At 40.3% G+C, this 7282-nt stretch overlaps 1 pseudogene; it reads right to left on the minus strand.

The window, feature by feature from the left end:
* LOC107661314 (pyridoxal kinase-like) overlaps positions 1-2661 on the minus strand; it is a 7673-nt pseudogene extending 5012 nt beyond the window's left edge.
* Between the last annotated feature and the right edge of the window lie 4621 nt (positions 2662-7282).

A 7282-nucleotide genomic window follows, 5' to 3' on the forward strand; every position in this document is an offset into this window, starting at 1 on the left:
TTTTTGAGCAGCAAATCAGAATATTAGAATGATTTCTGAAGGATCATGTGACTGGTGCTAAAAAAATTATTTAGCTTTGAAATCACAGGAATTAATTACATTTTAAAATATATTTAAATAGACAACAGTTATTTTAAATAGTAAAAATATTTAAAATTTTTACTGTTTTGCTGTACTTTGGATCAAATAAATTGGTGAACAGAAGAGACTTCTTTAAAAACATAAAAAATCTTACTGTTCAAAAACTTTTGACTGGTAGTGTATAGGCAACTTTAATTTTTCTCTTATTTCTAGCTTTGAATTGGCTAAGAAATCAAATACACTGCTGGACAATAAGCAATAATAATGATTTGTTTATATACTACAAACACTTATCACGTTTTTTTTATTATCACATAAGGCAGAATAGTTTCTATACTGTAATGAATGCTATATCAGTTAGTACTGCATTGTTCAAATACTTTATTTATTACCTGGAGATGACTTGAAAAACACAAATAAACCATATATTGTCGCAATCATATGTTTAATGTCTTCATATTTCCAAACGTCTCTGTTTTTCTGTGAAAAGTAAACAACTGTTTTCATACAGCTATAGACACTTTTGTCCATATTAGGGATTTCCTGGTACGACATTCTGCGCGAGAGCGCCCTCTGGCTTCGAGTATGAATGAAACATACACTGCATGGAGTGTTTTTGCGCTCCGTGATGTTCATCTTGCCTTATTCTGGTTCCGAATAAAACATCAGATCATGCACATACTATCCTGTCTCTTTGAATTTAAATCTATATTTATTCACACCGGCTCTTGAAAACCTCTATGCAACCACACTTGCCTGAAAAAGTGCAGGGGACAAATTTACGTGATATTAAAAGTGGGGGGACACATCCCCCACGTCCCCTGCGTGATCTACGCCCCTGCTCACACAGTACAATTCCCAGCAATCCATCGAGTCTCACTGAGTGAACTCCAGATACATCTTTAAGGTTAAAACTTTATAATAAAGTCTCATTTGTTAAAATGATTTAAGTAATGAAAACTTTCAGAAAAGTTTTAGCATGTTAATGTATATGACAATGTTAATGTATTTGGCAGACTAGATCTGCTATGCTGTTGCTCCAGCTGTATGCACTTTGAAGGACAAATTATTCAATTTCCCGGTCAAACTCCACATATTAGAAGATTAAACCAAAAAAGAAAACTAGAGATTCCTATTAATTATCTGCTTTTAGACTCCATGCAGAGGAGGCATCATCGGAACGCAAAAAAGAAAGCAGAAATGGAGAAGAAGGGAAGCAGAAGGTTTCAATAGATGCTTTGCAGGTGAGGGATTTTGTATACGCCCTCTTCTATATAATCGAGTGCTTTATGATTTTGCGGGGCCGAGAAACGGGTGAAGAATACACGCTGTTACTTTCTTGATTTTTGCTTATGAGTTATTGGTTTTAATAAAGCGAAACCATTTGTATATGGTGATTCGATAAACTTTCTTTCAATCAAGACTCCGAGTAATTTATTAAGGGTAACACATTATCTGAATGTAGTTCATAAATCTCCAATACGGGCCTCATAGTGGTAAGAACTCTGCTGAGCTGATCAGGACGTTTTGCTGTGGATCCTGAACTTCACATTATACTTCCCATCAATAAGAGGTAAGGGCTGTATTTGTTCATGACAGCTACAGATGGGGGAAAAGTGTATACATAAGGTTTATTGGTTCATTAAAAGCGAAATTACACAACAACTTGCTACAGTCAATACACAGACATACTACTGTGAGCATCAGAGATATGCTGCTGCTGTGTGAATTGGCATAAATTCAGTAGAATACGTATCTAGACAGGTGGAGCTGGGGGAAGTGGAGGGATTCAGAGGAACCAGCTTACAGCAAACACTGATCTACAATATTTAAATGTTGAACAAACAATCTTATTGACTGTAGAGCCAACAGAGACCAATCAACTTGTGCCATGTGGTTAATAGTGTGATAGCTAGCAGACTGCATGTAAATTACTTGCGTCATCTAGAGTTTTATAAATGAACTACAAATTCAATGCATTAGCTAACATGAAATAATATGTGGGAAATATTTATTTATTAATCTTTGTTTTGTTTGTTAATAAAAAATACAGTTATTCATTGTTTTTCAAGTTAGCTAATATTAACAAAATGAGACCATAACATTGTAATATGTTACTGCTTTATTATATACACCATACTCCAGGCTCGGGTTTTCCCTCTTCAGCTCCTGTACAATGTCCACCACTGTATCCAAAAAGGAATCATCTCTAGTGTACCCTAAAAAAAGAAAACATCTGGATCATATCAACTGACCATTATTCTAAGCAGTGTTTGTGGACATAGCTTCGAAGGGCAGGGTTTTATTAATAATCATGCCTAATGTAATCATAGTTATAAAGAGTCATGTTACTTTTAATAATTTTGGACATACATAATCCTATTTAAACCAATCTGGGCTTGTGATATGTCTGACAGTAATTGAATAATGCACATCAGTAATTTCAGTAACAGCAGACGTAAGAGTACCTGTGAGCACATAGTCATATTGGTTCACGTTGTTAAGCTTGATCCCCTCGTACAGGACATGTAATTCATCCGCAGTCAACACTTGGCCTTTCCAGTGCTCATATCCTAGCATAAGAAAGACTTAATTCAGGTCTGCATCATATGTATCTTAAACCCTTGTAATTAGGTAGCAGAAAGGGGGTTGAAAGGGCTAAAAAATGTTGTTCCTTCAAAACATAATTAACTTTCAGCTGCCTATCCTATTTAAATAAACGCTGATGAAAAAATCTACAAAAGCAAAACCATGCAAAAAGTTCAGACATGTTTCTCTACTAGCACTATGAAAAGGTGTAAAAGATGTGCTTCAAACACATACACACACTGAAAAGCACAAGTATAGTATAGTATAGACTTTTACAGATTAATTGGATAACAGTCACATACAGTATTAAACTCTTTAATTAACACCTATAGGGGAGAAAGATGAAAGTTCAGATGGTTCACACAGCCGGAACACCTGCCACTATACAAATATTAGATCATGTTACAGCAAACAACATTAGATGGTGTAAATTTAAGCAATATTTTCTCACTAAGGACAGTATGATAAGAAAAAAAAATGTATCGAGCAGTACTTCTCATTCATTACAAGTTGGATTCAAACAAGCTGAGTGAAAGATGACAAAAGATGCTCAAATAACTGCAGTTAAAAATACTGCTGTGCATCATTTAAACCAAAAATTAAACCTTGATGTAAAGGAGCTGATGTGATACTTCCACTGTCAGTTACAAAACAGGATGTTGTCTTATATTTGCTGCAACATGGACATTAATATAGGGATGCATTTGAACATAATCAAATATTACTACAGTATCCATATAGAAATATTGAAAATTATATTTTGCATTTTATCCCTTATTAAGTTTACTAAAAATGTTTAACTTCAAGTAATTTAATGCCTTAATTAAAAAAATTATCAAATTAATTCTAACCAAATTAGTTTATCTAGACTTATGTTCAAATGTTTCATTAATGACTGTTTAACCATTTTGATTTATCCATTTCTAAATAGTTTTATTTATTTCTCACTGTAATGTCTGAATTCTCAAATGTGTTTCATGTCACTTCAGCATTAATTCTTCTGGCTGGTAAAGATCTGGTGAAGGTTTAAGGATGGAATAGTTTAGGACAATGTACAGTGCATCTGTACTTCTTTAAACTGTAAGACAGGAATAAATGTGAATTTAGTGATGAAGGTATCAGTGCAACAATGCACTACATTTTATTTTACATGCATCACTGTCCTGATAACTGTCCAATCCCCAAAATAGAGCTCTGTCCCCCTAGAGGACAAGCTTCCTCATCCTCTCTGCCAAATTATATTATTATCTCTACAATAACATCTCTTTCACTCTTATATTTACTGACTGACCCATTAGTAACTGATTTCAGTTTCGATTACTAACCATGTAGCATTATTTAGCTTCGATCTCACTTCATTTCACTCGAAAAACAAAAATTAACAAATAAAAGTCCTGATCTTGTTGGGGAAGAAAGAGAAGGTTTTTTTTTAAGAGGATAACAAAATGCTTTGTTTGAGAAATAAGGTGTGTGAACTGTGCAGAGGAGGACACAAATAACACTGTGAGAAAGACCCAGAACAGCGGGAGTATTGTTTCAAATTACTTCTCATAATTTGATGGGATGGGAAGTGAACAGCATGAGCAGCAGAGCAAGAACAAACAGCCCTTAGAAACCCATTAGATCCCTTAGCAACCCGCCCTGAAAGAAGTAGATATTCAGTGTAATGGTTAACCCATTCAATGCAAACATGTTCAAATGTCAACAAGAATGCCAGGAACATGATAATGGACCATGAGCAATACAAAGTTAAATCATCTGAAACGAGCCATGCTGCCACACCACAGCCATAACAATAATAAGACAGAGAGAAAATATCATTGGAATTACCACACTGTCACAGACAAAACAGAAAACGTAGTAGTGGTGTTTTAGTTCTTGAATGAATCAGTGTTTTGAAAACAGGGAAAATATCATTGGAATTACTTTCCGAACAATTTTTTCCAACTGATCAAAACATTGACAGCCATTTATAACTGTTACGGAGTAATCAGAACATGAGACGTGCGGATCCATGTGCAAGGCTTTATTACAAAGGCGTGGTCAAAAAATGGGCAAGGGTCAGACAACAACACAGGTACATCACAGGCAAGGCAAAGAGTATTCCTAGGGCAGGCGAGGGTCTTCGATCGGCGAACGTAATCCAGAGGGCAAGGCAAATGGGTAATCCACAAACAGGCGATAGTCCAGTAAAGGGGCAAACAGAGTCCAAACGATAAGGCGAGAGAAATCCAAGGCAGGCAGAGAATCAGGCAACCAGGCAATCAGATAACACAATGAGGCAAGACTAGACTAGAACTAGGAACAAATACAAGACTAGGAAAAGGGCTCCGTAACGTTGTTATCACTAACTGAGTGATATGCGCAAACAATACTCCGCGTTGAATGATGGTGTGAGACTGATTTATATAGTGTGTGTTATTGGTAGCAGCTGTGTATGATTGGTTTCAGGTGAGCTTGTGATTAGTGCAATGGAGCATGGGAAATGTAGTCCAGGGTGATGTGTAACAGTCTGTGTAGTGTGAGAGTCCATGTGGAGAGCGGGTGACCTCTGGTGGTGAATGAATGGAAGTTTATAGAACGGATTCATGACATAGCCCCCCCCCCCCAAGGAGCGACTTCCAGACGCTCCTAACTCAATATAATCCAGGAGGGCGGTGGAGCGGAGGCGGAACAGGGGGAGGGACGACGGAGGGCCAGGTGGAGAGACCGGGGACTGAGGCAGAGTTGGCAGAGCAGAGCACCAAGGCAGAACCGGTGAAGCAGGAAGCCAGGGCGGAGCAGAGAACCAGGATGGAGCCGGCAGAGCAGGTGGAGCTGAGGACCACCACAGCTGAGCAGACGGGTCCGAAGATCCCCACGGCGGAGCAGAAGACCCACCACGGAGGAGCAGAAGACCACCAGGCCAGAGCAGACAGAGCAGAAGACCACCACGACGGAGCAGACAGGACAGAAGCCCACCAGCGCGGAGCAGAAGACCTCCACGGTGGAGCAGACAGAGCAGGAACCCACCAGGGCAAAGCAGGCGGAGCAGATGGAGCAGAAGCCCACCAGGGCGTGTCGGCAGACCACCAAGGTGGACCAGAGTGATCCGGATCCCATGGCAGGCACTGGGGCCTAGGGAAAACTGAGATACAAGATACAAGCAGTGCATTTACGGCATCAAGGACCGGAACTGGAAATACAGTGGGCTTATTAAAAGTCTCTTTGGGCATGACTGACAGGGTTAAAAGTTCAGTGTTGGTCTCCTCAAGAGTGGCTGGACAGACAGACAGTCAGTTCATAGTTGGGGGCATTGGCAGAAACTGAGTGGGTTGACAGTACACAGTTAGATTCAAGAGCAGAACTCAGACAGGCAGACAGTTCAAAACTGGATGTATTGACTGCAAATGGACTAAAACACAATTAATAAACAGATACTGGGCAGGCAGATAGTATGACATCAGAATTGTCAGTGGGATCTGAACAGACAGGTGATTTAACATCAAGCTCATTAGTAGGTACCAGACAGACAGATTGTGCAAAATTAGATGGATTACGAGAAACTGGACTGGTAGACCTGTTTTTTGACTGAAACTGGACAGACAGATTATTCAAAATCAGACATATTACTTGAAATTAGTGGACAGACAGATAATTCAGGAACAGATTCATGGGTTGACACTGTGTGGACAGACCATTCATCATTTAACTCCTTGACTGAGACTGGCAAAACAGATAGTTCAGAATTAGACACACTTGGGGAAACAGAACAAGTAGACAGTTCCTGAATAATCTTTATGGCAGTGACAGGGTTAACGGGAAGGACATGGGGAGAATTAATAGTTTCTGGGCTCATGACAGGTAGGGTTAAGGGTTCAAAGGCAGAGTTTTTGGCTGTGACAGACAGTTCACAATCAACCTCCATGGCTGGTTCAGAACAGGACAAGCAAAGAGTTCACAGACGGCCTCCTTGGCCGGAACGGAACAGGCAGAGAGTTTATAGATGGCCTCCTTGGCCGGAACAGGACAGACAGAGAGTTCATAGATGGATACCACTGAAACCTCTGGAGGTTCTGCAGTAGTAACATCAGGAAACGGGTAGAGTTCATTAACATCGTCCTTAACAGGACCGGTACGGAGTTCAGCAACGGTCCCTTTGACCGCGACAGGACAGACTGAAAACTCATAAACGGCCTCCTTGGCCGTGGCTGGGCAGGCAGAGAGTTCATAAATGAATACCACTGACACCTCTGGACAGGACAGGCAGAGAGTTCATTAATGGATACCACTGACACCTCTGGAGGTTCTGCAGCAGTTGCCGCCACCTCTGGAGGTTCTACAGCAGTAACATCAAGAAACAGGGAGAAGTCAGTAACGGTCTCTTCGACCGCAACACGACAGGCTGGGAGTGCATCGCTGGGCGCCACCGCAACGCAAGGAGCTGAAGCGAGCGCCTCCACCTCGGGAGGTTCTGTGGTGGTGTATGCAGCCCAAACACACCATAAAGCGATCCCCATCAAGGGAAGCGCTTCAGACAAGGGAATCAGTTCAGGAACAGGAGGGCTAGAGTGAGTGGGTTTGGGGATACCAGCTGCGAGTGCAGACACCAGTGTTGCATCCCTCACACTGG

The sequence above is a fragment of the Sinocyclocheilus anshuiensis genome, unplaced genomic scaffold, assembly GCF_001515605.1.
Source record: "Sinocyclocheilus anshuiensis isolate Anshui unplaced genomic scaffold, SAMN03320099.WGS_v1.1 scaffold507, whole genome shotgun sequence".
Taxonomy (NCBI): Eukaryota; Metazoa; Chordata; class Actinopteri; order Cypriniformes; family Cyprinidae; genus Sinocyclocheilus; species Sinocyclocheilus anshuiensis.